General features: G+C 36.1%; 1 non-coding gene across 1 annotated transcript; it reads left to right on the top strand.

The window, feature by feature from the left end:
• Positions 1 to 12,288: 12,288 nt before the first annotated feature.
• Positions 12,289 to 12,398, top strand: LOC121204330 (small nucleolar RNA R71). The gene has a single exon (XR_005899257.1). It is a non-coding gene; the product is annotated as a small nucleolar RNA R71 (small nucleolar RNA).
• Positions 12,399 to 12,666: the final 268 nt, after the last annotated feature.

Raw genomic sequence — 12,666 nt, 5'->3', positions numbered from 1 at the left:
ACTGGCTGTGTAGAATGGTTCAGTCTGTATGGCTCTTACAACTTGCTCTGATGCTTTGATTTTTATTCGTTTTTCACTCATTTTGCTCCCAAATGTTCTATCAAGCATTAACACATGAATTTAGAAGATTATGAACATAAAACTCATAATTGGCATCAAATAATCACCCAAAAACGCATTATGGATCAGGTTAAAACAAGTTACTTTTAACACTTATCAAATATAGCACTTATCAGATATCTCCACATTTAAGCGTTTGCTTGTCCTCAAGAAAAATTCTCAACACATATTCAAGTTTACTTCCCTTAATTTATTGTTTTCACCGACAATGTCTTAAGATTATCTATAGATAATCATGCGTTGAAAATTTAACTAAATTGACACTAAAGAACACAAGTAATCCAAGCAGAAATTTTTAAGGCATAAAAACATAAGTGTCTCCCCTATGTAACACCCCAAACCCGACCTAGACGTAATGGCCGAATTTGGCGATGTCACATGCAATGGAAGTCGAAAACGAGTTTGTCGAGTTAAAACTGTTCCAGTTAATTAACCTTTATCTTAGTTCGAAGTAAATGCATGTTCTTCATTATAACTAAAATCATATCTTTTTAGCGGAAGCTTTGAAAACGTTTATTTTTGGGGGAAAAAAACATTGGTGTTCAAAGAAACATTGTTTTAAGCAAAATCGAGTTTTTACCATCTAGCCATTTTAAAACCATAAAGCAGTTAAAAATCCAAAGTAAAAATCCAAAATGGTCCAAAGTCCCCAAAATTTATATCAAACCTCAAATAATTAATAAATTCTGAAAATTTACGAGAATAGTCTAAATTTTACATGTGGCCACCATCGAGCCCTCCGCTGCGTTGATCCGTCAAATCTGGGGATTACCTGTACAGATTAATCAGAAGGAGTGAGTTTTCACAAACTCAGTGTGTAATCCCCACAGAAAATATGCACTCAGAAATACATCAGAATACAGTCAAATATAGACTAGGCCTAAGCCTATTACAGATTCAGTTTGGCCTTTGCCCAATTGGATACAGTTTCACAATTATATTAGGGCCTTGGCCCATACCAGATACAGAATGTAGATACAGTAAATCAGAATCCTACCCACCAGCCTCTACACACCATCTCCGTTTTACCTTACACACTATGTGGGGATTAAATCAACCCACCCATCCCTGCACACCATGCTGTACCTTAATGCGGCACATAATCAGAAGAATGCAGTTGAGTTGCTAGATAACGGGCTTAAAAGCCTTTCAGATACTTCCTCCAAATATCATTAACCCGCCTCGATGCAATGCAACATACCATAAATGACATGCAAATATACTAATAACAGAACATACATTCAATTTAGTATGGATAACATGCTCAGTCAGACACCATACAATCAGATTATATAATTAGGGGTCTAAGTAAAGCTTCCCGACCCTACAGTAGGTCCACAGTCAACCAGGGCGACCTGTGCAACCTTACAGAATATTTAAAAAAATGGGCTCACACGCCCATGTGGGCCCATACGGCCCAAATTGGCCTTGGCCGTGTGGATCACATGGCCTGGCCTAGAATGCCACACGCCTGTGTGGTTTTACCCGTGTGAGCCTACACGCCTGTGTGGCCCACACGGCTCAAATCACTGTAGCCCGTGTCTCGTACACAGCCTATTTGACAATCACACGGTCGTGTCATGTGCACACGGCTTGGCTCATCGATCACATGCCCGTGTTCCATCACATGACCTACCACACGAGCGACCATATGCCCATGTAGCGTCAAGAGAATACTTTTTTCAACTTTCGCCGAATCCCGTTTTCTGCGTTTTGAGTACACACCTGGTACGTTTGCGATGTAGAAACACTCTCGAGATATCCAGCACCTATAATTGACCAATACTTTCCCAACTTAGTCACTTAAATCATTATTCGATCGAAAACTTAACGAGATATTCCAACTTAAAACTATTAGATCCCTTACCTTTGAACGAACATCGGCGATTTCGCACTCTATAGCACTAGTCGAAAATCCACAGCCACTCAATGGCCTCTTAAACACGAATTAAAACCTCATTTAGACAATGATTCGATAACTAAAAGATAACCATACTTACAACCCTTACCGTTAACACCCAAAGGTACAGAGATAACAAGATACGACCACTAGGAAATAGATGGGAAAACACAAAAAGGTAGAAAGGAAAAAGTGGGAAAACGGCAGGGAGTAAAAAGTAGAAAGAACAAACAAGAAAGTTTTGGGGAAATAAAAGGAGAATCGAAAACTGCGTTTTTAGGGAAAGGGATAATCAGAATATTTTCTGATAATCACAGAATCTCAACTTCCCCCCACTAACTCCACTATCCCACTCCTATCAGAACTTTAATTTTACTTAAACACCTACACAACATCACGCAAAACAATTTCCTTCACTCTCGCAGGGATTCGAACACATAACATCCAGAAACTTAACACTCCTCTTAACCACTAGACCAACAAGCCTATTCTGTTAAGTATTTACAAACAATTATTTTAAAACCTACTAACCAGAGATAGAGTTTTGATTTAGAAGAAAGATAAAATTTTACCAAAGACATGGCCTGAACTTGGGACCTCCCACACACACCCAGAACACTTAACCACTGAAGTAGATACAGATTTGTGTCACAATTCACAAATGCCGAAATTAAAAAAAAATTTAGTGCGTTACAATTCTACCCCCTAAAAAGAAAATTTCATCCTCAAAATTTATCTGATCAGAATAGATGAGGATACTGCTGACGCATCACATCCTCAGGCTCCCACGTAGCCTCTTCAGTACTATGGTTATGCCACAGAACCTTAACCATTAGAATAGATTTTCTCCTCAAAACCCTTACATCATGATCAAAAATCTGAACCGGTTCCTCCTCGAAGGTCAGATCTGGCCTAACCTCAATTTCCTCAATAAGGACAATGTGCTAGGGATCAGAGCAGTAGTGCTTTAACATCGAGACGTGGAACACATAATGACTACGGTCTAACTTTGGAGGTAGCTCCAACTGATAAACAACCGATCACACTCGTTTCAGAATTCGGTAAGACCCAAGAAACCTAAGGCTTAACCTGCCTCTGCGACCGAACCTCAAAACCTTCTTCCATGGTGAGACCTTCAGAAACACGAAGTCTCCCAAAGAATACTCAATCTCACGCCTCTTCAGATCAGCATAAGACTCTGCCTGTTAGAGGCTGCCTTCAGACGATCCCTGATCAGTCGAACCTTATCTTCAGTCTCGGAAACCAACTCAGGACCCAAAACAAATCGCTTGCCCAACTCAGTCTAACATAAAGGAGTGCGACACTTACGACCATACAGTGCATCGTAAGGTGCCATCTAGATGCTAGACTGGAAGCTGTTATTATAAGCGAACTCGGCTAACGACATGTAGTCCTCCCAACTACCTTAAAAATCAATCATACAGCTCCTCAAATTATCCTCCAGTATCTGAATCACCCTCTTTGACTGACCATCGGTTTGGGGATGGAACACAGTACTGAAGTCCAACCTTGAACCCAAAGCCTCATGTAGCTTTCCCCAAAACTAAGACATGAAATAAGGATCATTCTCAGAGACGATTGAAACCGGTACCCCATGCAGTCTCATTATCTCCGAAAAATAAAGCTTTGCCAGCTTCTGCATAGAATAATCAGTACGGACTGGTAAGAATTGCTCTGACTTGGTCAATCGGTCTACGATAATCCAACCAGAATCCTTCTTAGTGGGTGTCAAGGGTAACCCACTAACGAAGTCCATGGTCACACGTTCTCACTTCCAAAAGGGATTCTTAATCGGTTGCAGCAAACCTGAAGGCAACTAATGCCTCCAATAACTCTTAACCACCAGTCCAGCAGACTCATTCTATTAAGTCTTTACAAATAATTACTTAAAAACCTACTAACCGAAGATAGGGCTTTGATTTAGAAGAAGAACAAAATTTTGCCAAAGACATGGCTTGAACTTGGGACCTCCCACACACGTCCAGAACACTTAACCACTGAAACAGATACAGATTTGTGTCACAATTCACAAATGCCAAAGTTAAAAAAAATTTAGGGCGTTACACCCTATCTCAATAATTACTTGAAATTCAAACTTAACAACAGTTAACACCCTCACTAAACTTCACTCAAAGCACTCAAAGTGTTTAAGGTTCAAGTAATATGCACTTAACAGTCAAACAAGAAATGTTATTATCATAGGCTTGCTTAAAAATTAAATCTCCACCACTATAAACTAATATGACACACCAATCAAAAGGTCTTTACGAGGTTGTAACGGGGCTTAGGTTAAGGGTACGAAACAAGTCAGAAGAGTTGGTTACAATTGAGAGTTGAGTTGATAAGTTATTAAAAAAATCATTTGCTGAATTACAAGAATTTACATCAACAAGAAATAAAGAGTGAATATGAGCTTTTAAACAAAATATGAGACTAATGATTCAAGCTCAATCAAATCCTTTTTTCATTCATTTTGTTTGTTATTTTTTGGGGTTTTCTAAAAAAAAAAAAGAAAATTCATTAATGCAGATGAATAAATGTAGTCAGACAACTAATCAAATCGAATCTCGACAAAAATGGAGTCAATAAGAAAAAATTTACAACATTAATATGTCTTCTGGTTAACATAAACAAGTGATAAGAAAAAATGTGTTACGATCAACAAGGTTTGTTAGGGGTTAATTCAATAGGTAAGCTATGTAAAGGTTAAGTAGGTTAAATCCTAAGTGTCTCTATCATTTCAGTATATCAAATCAATAATGTGGTCTCAACATGCATAACTGAAGCATGTTCTAGAATAACAAATCTAGTTGACATACCCAACTAAAAATAAAATGAGCACGAAAAAAATATATGCTCTATAGGCTCAGAAGCTCACAAAAAATTATGGTTTTGATGTTAAAAATTGTAAATTTAAAATTTCAAAATAATGCTTCAATTCAGGGAGACAATCTAAAATAATAGTTTCTAAAAAACGGCTTATTACGCTCGACTCTCTCGTGTCTAAAAGTATAAATCACACAATGCAGAAAAATCCATAAATTAATCCCAAACAGAATCAATAAAAACTCCAAATTTTAAAAATTAACTTTATTGGTAGGTGTGAGAAAATTACTTAAACACAACAACAATTCAAAGGCTATATCGTATAAATATATAAAATTCACCCCACACTAAAGATGTACATTGTCCTCAATGTATAAACAAATATAAACACAATAATCAAATATCATACGGGAGGAAAAGAACTGAATGCCCTGAATTTGGATGATTTTATCGGAATAATGAAATACGGAATCGTAGGGGAGACTAAATTAAGTACATGGTTCCAAGCACACTAATAAGAAATTAAATAAAAATAAAATAAGATAAGGAGATAACAAAATCGAATAATGGCCGAAAAAACAATAACAGTAAAATGTATAATAAACTAAAAGAAAACATATAAGTATGAAAAATAAAATAAAATAATAACAATAAAAATAAAAGTACAACTAGAAATAAAAATAAAAATAAATAAAACATAAAATTGGATAAAGTCACTAATCGACATCATGTGGGATGTCAGGATGGAGAGGCGTAGTTACAATAGGGGGATCAGGTGAAGAAATATGGAAATGCTGGCACATCTACTATAAATATGCCTCAATGCGATCTTGTTGAAGTTGAAGCTGACTAAAGTTCTTCAAATGTCACTGCTTAAGGCAGTTGATCCGCTTCGACTACTGCTGCTGAAGGCAATAGATGTCCTTAAGCTTAACTGTATGCGGAGGTTGGAAACACAAAAGTTATACACACTTTTTCATGCCCTTTTTAACTTAAATTCATTCAATTTCAGTAAAATTCTTGTCGAAAAATATATAATAATTATAAAATAATTAAATTTTACTTAAATTATTAACATGTTAAATTTTAATTAATTTTATAATAAATTTTGATTAATTTAGATCATTTTTGACAAATTCACATAAAGGGCAAAAATTGACTCGACAGACACTACTAGAAGCGCAAAAATGAGAAGCGATTTTTAAGCATCAAGGAAAATAAATTTTTCAGCCTAAGACAATGCAAATTATGAATATTAATTTATAGTATTATTAATTTTAGTTTTAATCTAATTTAATTTGGGTTAAATAAATTATTATTAATTAATTAAGAAAAAAAGGCACAGTTGAGTTGAACCGAGAAAATCGATCTAACGAGCATTGGGCAACCAAAAACTGTCCCACACACTGACCCAATCGGTTTGTTTGGCTGATTATTTGGCTTGCAAAATAGCCCTTAAAGATTCATTCAATTTACATTCAAACCCCTCCACTATTTATGCCTTTCTAGATTTGCCTTTACCTTAAAATAGCAAGTTTGAAACCTTCAAACTTGCCACATGTGTAGCCGGCCATAGGGGGACTTTATGGCTGCTAATTTTTGCTATTTTTAGCAGTCTACTCAACCTATGAATACCGCATTGGCTGCTTACTTCAAACACATCTCAAACCCTTTCATCCTCTCGCTTCTCTCTCACTTTCTTTCTTCGAACCCCTTCTATTTGTTCTTCATTTTCTTCCCCATCCGTTTTCTGATTTCACCTCTTGAAAAAGAGTCCTTCAACCACCATTTGAAGAAGCATTCAAGTGTTCATGGAAGCATCGAATCAACAAGGACAAGCAGAGAAGGAGGAGCGGAGTAAACTATTTAAACCACGAAGAAACACCTGATTTGATTCTTGTTCCTTATCCTTTTAATTTTATTATTGTTTTTATGAACATGTCTATGAATATTTGTGATGTTGATATGTTTAATTTAATTAATTTGGCTTAAATTATTAAAATTGCATTTTGTCCACATAAATTATTAAAATTGTGTTTGTGTTGTTATATGCCTTGATAAGATGTTTGATTAAGTAAAACCATGACTAAGTTATTCTTGCATTACAATTATAAGGTAACTAATGAATTAATTATTTAAACGGATTGAAATTGTAATTAATTGACACGATACTTAATCAGTGCATGTTTAATCACTTGAGGTAGTTGAGGGTTAAATTAGCAACGGTATTTAACGACACATTAGCCTTGCATAACTTGCAAGATTATTATGATTAAACTATTTCAAGGTAGAAATACATTGTTACCTCACGTTTTATGTGCTTATGAAAATTGAATTAATTATTTGAATTGGCATAGTGATATGTACAAGAGATTATTTTGATTTCATAAGTATGTATGTGCATTAACACATTTGCTTATTAAAATTTGTTTAATCAGTTGAATTGGCATAGAGATATAGTCAATAGATAAATGGATTTTGGTAGGTGAGTATGTTCATAAGTTAGCAAATTACCGAGTTACCGTGAATTTATTCGTAACAACATGAACATGAGTTTAATAATTCTAAGTTAAGAAATGTAATTAATCTAACACAATTATGCCATCTTGATTAAAATAATTTTTTGAAATCATACATTGGAACATTTATTTTACTTAGTTAAAATCTTAGTTTTTAATCACCTCTTCAAATCAAAATATTTTTCTTCACCAAAGTATTTTTAGTTGCGTTCATAATAATTCTTTTCATAGTCTCTATGGGTACAATAACTCGACATTTACTTGTCACTTTATTACTTGTTGCGATTGTGTATACTTGCACATTTCTGTCGTCCCAAAGGCACAGTAGTGGAGTGACTAGCAAGAGGACTGGGAATGGATTGTAGTGGTGGTGGTGGAAGGTCGTCATCTAGATGCTCATCGTCCTCATTCTATTGATTTGGATATAAAAACACCTACTGATCACCGAAAGTCCCAGGCTGAAAAAAAACCAGCCTCATGTGTTTCATTATACTTAAGCCTTGTGGTACCATATCCCCAATCAGACTGAGAGTACCGATCTACTCAGGAGTCTCGAGGAGGCCGAAGTAACGAGCTAGGCTTGTCATATATGGACCCATACAGATAGGTTTTTTTTATAGGCATTCACTCTGATGTCGATAGCATTGGTCCATGAAATGGGCTATATCAATCGGATATTTCTCATGCATGCTCTATAAAAAGTATGCATCTAAAGTACCCACAACACTAGTACTCTCCTTTCGACTAGTTAGAGTATGGGCTACAATGGCGTAAAAGTACCACATGGTGTGAAAGTAGCACAGGGCCAAGGGTAAGCACCGAACCTTGGAATGGCTCGGGTTGTATGAAGTGACAACCTCAGCAATGTCAAACCAGTAGAGAGGGGTCGATCGATGTATGTGCCTTAGGAGGGTGGAAAACCCAGGTGTACCCAAGAAGTCTTTATAATATATGTCGAGAATGACTCTATATCTGACAACACTCAAATATTGAGTGATGTCCCTAAGATAGAATGAGATTGCTCGAGGTTCATCCCTTGACGATAGCATGGTCTACAGGAAAAATGTGGAGCAAAAATCTAAAGTAAGCTCAAAATACGTGGTTCCACGATTGTAACCAGCTATTCCCACGGTGTCACTTCTAATAAAGTGTGAACCCGTATGAATAGATCTATTTTCTAAAGGGCTTATTATTCGATACACCGACCTAAACCTAATGATCTGTCCTTAAGGTGCTATTACATTTCTTCATGGGTTGGATGATTGAATATGAGATATTAGTGTCGAGTGGTTACAGTCTGAGAGGATGAAGATGAGGTCCCTATAGCCTTTCATTTCTTGGACTGAGCGGGTACCTTACTCTTACCTCGTGTGTTCGGCATTACGTATGTGAAAAAAAATGACAACCAACTATCAGAAAAGAAGTGAATTACTGACTGGGGCATTATCCACATCGATAAAATACATCTCATATGAACATAGTCAACATAGGCAACAATTATCAGCAAAATAAAAAAACCCAAATAAATTCGGTCGAAAAAAATTACTCCAAAATATATCAAAATTTTCACATAAAGATTTAACACGAACAATATTAAAAAAATTAGCGCCAATCAGTACATATTACAAACACATAGGCTCCCCACTAATAAAAATAATTTAGCTGATGAATAGATTGACATACAAAACAAAACTAATCAAGTCCAATTCACCCTACAACGAAAATCAAATTCCTAATTAAAACCTAAATAATTTAAAAGGAAAAAGTATAATATGAATATATTTGTCTGCATAGAATAATAATAGGACTAATAATAATAAATAAAATACAGAAAAGAGAATGGGTGGTGACAAACGGTGGTAAGGTGGATGGACAATGATGATGGTGGAAATTGAATGCGGTAATAGAAGGAAAATGGAAGGTCGGTCGATAGTGGTACAATTTAGGAACGAAGGTTGGATATTCACGGTTGTGAGTGGAGGGAAGAAGGGGGTGAATTGGTGGCCAACGAAGGGAAGAAGATATCAACAGCATGGGCGGTGGTTAGGGAGAGAGGGGGATGTTTGGGGAGAGAAGAAGAAATGGGTAAAAAAAGGATGTGGTCGGCGATAGGTAAGGAAGGTGGTCGTGTCAGTGAAAAAAAGAGGTAGGAGAGGTAGGAAAAAGAGAGAGCGATGAGTATGGAGGAATGACGAGGGGGACAGCGGTGTGTGTGATGGAGGAGATGATGGTAGGCGAAGAGGGATTGTGGTGTAACAGTTTGGAGGGTTGTCTGAGTGTGAGAAAATAGCGACTAAGTAAGGAAGAAATGAATGGGATGCAAGAAAAGGGTTTTAGGTTTAAATGAAGGCATCGATATGTATATGGACCATGATGGGTGACACAGCTGTGTGAGTTGACTGTGTAACTCACCGTGCCCGTGTGGCTATAAATGTTTTTCCTATTTTAGTTGTCACACGACTGTGTATTCTTATCGTGTGAGTGACATGGCTGTGTAGATCCCCCTAGACTGTGTGTGTCGGAAGAAAAATTAAAACAATACTCAATTATTCACACGGCTTGTAACATGCCTGTGTGTCTAGGCCGTGTCTACTACAGGGCCATGTTGCTAGGCCGTATGTCTCTACTCAAATCGTGTGGACTTGTCGTTCACTTCTTCCACGGTTGTGTATAAGGGTGTATGGGTTACATAGCCATGTCGTCAGGCCGTGAATCCACTCAAGCCATGTGAACTTGTTTTTAATCGTTCCCTGTGTGCATATTGATTTGTGCTCATGCTGTATAGGCCACACGATCGTGTCGTCAGGTCGTATGGTCTATTTTTTTTAATTAATTTTAGTTTTTTAGTAATAGAAATAAATGTACTAAGCATGAAACATAATTAAATGAAAATAATATAAAAAAGAACACTTGAGTTGTCTTTCGAGAAGCGCTTATTTAGAGCCTAAGGTTGACTTCCCTTTTCACATACACAATTAATTCGAATTTTAGAGTCGGAACCCATTTCTCCCGTTATTAATATGACCACCAAAATAAAGTTTGAGATGATAATTGTTTACCTTAAATGTGTCGTAATCAGGGTGTGTTACCCAAATGGTTTCGTCTGGGAATACTTTTCGTACCACAAATGGATTCGACTATCTCAAATTAAGCTCTTCAGGGAACATACGTGGATCTAAATTGTCCAGCAGCACTTTGTCTCTAACATTGAATTGGTTCATCCTCTTTACATGCACATCATGTCGTTTCTTTCTAACTTCTTTGTACGTTCTTGACTATCATCTAATTCATAGAGTTGCACCATTTTTTCTTCACTTGTCTCTTGATTTATATCACCTTGAATATGATACGATTCTAAAAAGTCTTCATGAGTGATTTCCTACAAAGAATGTTGAGCCTCATGATTACCAACATTAACAAAATAATGAGTATCTTCTCGCTTCATCACCTACCATCAACACAAGTTTACCATTACCTACATCAATGATAGTTCTAGTAGTAGCTAAAAGGGTCGACCTAAAATTATGGTTATCTTAATATCCTGATCCATGTCCAATATAACGAAATCAATAGGGAATATGAATTTATTTACTTTAACAAGTACATCCGTAATAATACCCTTATGATACTTAATTATTTTTTCAGCTAATTGAATATTCATCCTAGTGGGTTTTTGTTCCCTGTGACCAAGTTGTTTGAAGATTTTATAAGGTTTTAGATTTATACTAGCACCCAAATCAGCCAAAGCTTTTTCTACATATAAGCTACCAATAAAACAAGGAATAGTAAAACTCTTTGGATCTTTAAACTTGATGTGTAGTTTGTTTTGGAGAATAACCAAGCACCCGTTATTGAGCTCCACAATGGACAGATCGTCTAAGTTCCTTTTATTTGTTAATAGCTCCTTTAAAAATTTTGTATACTTGGCATTTGCAAAAAGGCTCAACAAAAGGTAAGTTAGTATGCAAAATTTTCAAAAGTTTAAGAAATTTACCATATTGTTCATTGATGCTGTCTTTTTTCAACTTTGCCGGATATGAAATTGGTGGTTTGTATTATCTAACAATCGGCTTATTCTCTTTCTTGCATTCCTCAACCCCATCATTTTTCTCATCAGCGTCTAGATTCAACTTCTTTTCAGGCTCGACTAACACATTTTCACTTCGTACAGTGATTGTGTGGACTTGCTTCTTTGGGTTGGTTTCAATGTTACTAGGTCAACTGCCTTGTTGTCTCTCTGAAACCAATTTAGCAAGCTGGCTAATTTGATTCTCGAGGCCCTAGATAGATGCTTGCTGATTCTTCAAAGTCGTTTCAATGTTCTAGAATCTAGTTTCTAACACTAAAATAAATTTAGTCAACATCTCTTTTGGATTCAGCTTTTTTTCTTGTTGATAAGGTTGCTGAAAACTCGAAGGGGGTTGTAACATTTGATTTCCTTGACCACCCAAGAAAATTTTGGATGATTCCTCCATCCTGAATTATAATTATTGTTGTAAGGGTTATTTTAAGGTCTAGAATTATTAACCAAAAAGTTAACTTGCTAATACTTCATGTTAGACTTGAAGGGCAAACATTCCAATTGATTATTCCCACTCTAGTTGCATCACATTGCCTTATTGGATTTGTCTGTTTACTGTAACTCAAACCATCAATCTTTTTACTTGGTGCTTCCAACTAACTTGCAAACATAGGAACTACATCTATATTAAAAACATTGGCTTACTTAGTTGGTTTTGTTATTATAACTTGCCACTGATAGTTATTTAGTGTCATTTCTTTAATAAATTATTGGGCTGTCATAGGTGTCTTATAATTTAGTGTTCCACCAATTGCTACATCAATTATTTGCCTAGTCAAGGGATTCAAACCTTTGTAAAAGGTTTGAACTTGTAACCATAAAGGTTACCATGATGAGGACACCTTCTCAAAAGATCATTAAATCTCTCCCATGCATCATACGATGTCTCAAGCTCAAATTGAGCAAAAAAAGATATGTCATTCCTCAACTTGGTTATTTTGGTTGGTAGAACATACTTCTAAAGAAAATTTTCAATCATCTAGCCTAAGTAGTGATAAAACCCCGTAGAAGTGATTTCAACCACTGTTCCGCCTTGTGCCTCAAAGAGAATAGGAACAACCGTAAGCGTATGACATCATTAGTAACGCCATTGATTTTAAATGTGTCACAGATTTCCAAAAAGTTAGCTAAATGAGCATTCGAATCTTTATCTTGCAACCCATCAAACTGAACATACTGTTGCACCATTTGAATTGTGT

This window comes from Gossypium hirsutum, chromosome A07 (assembly GCF_007990345.1).
Source record: "Gossypium hirsutum isolate 1008001.06 chromosome A07, Gossypium_hirsutum_v2.1, whole genome shotgun sequence".
NCBI classification, from domain to species: Eukaryota; Viridiplantae; Streptophyta; class Magnoliopsida; order Malvales; family Malvaceae; genus Gossypium; species Gossypium hirsutum.
Note: the sequence above shows the minus strand (reverse complement) of the source record. Positions and strands in the feature narration are given on the sequence as shown.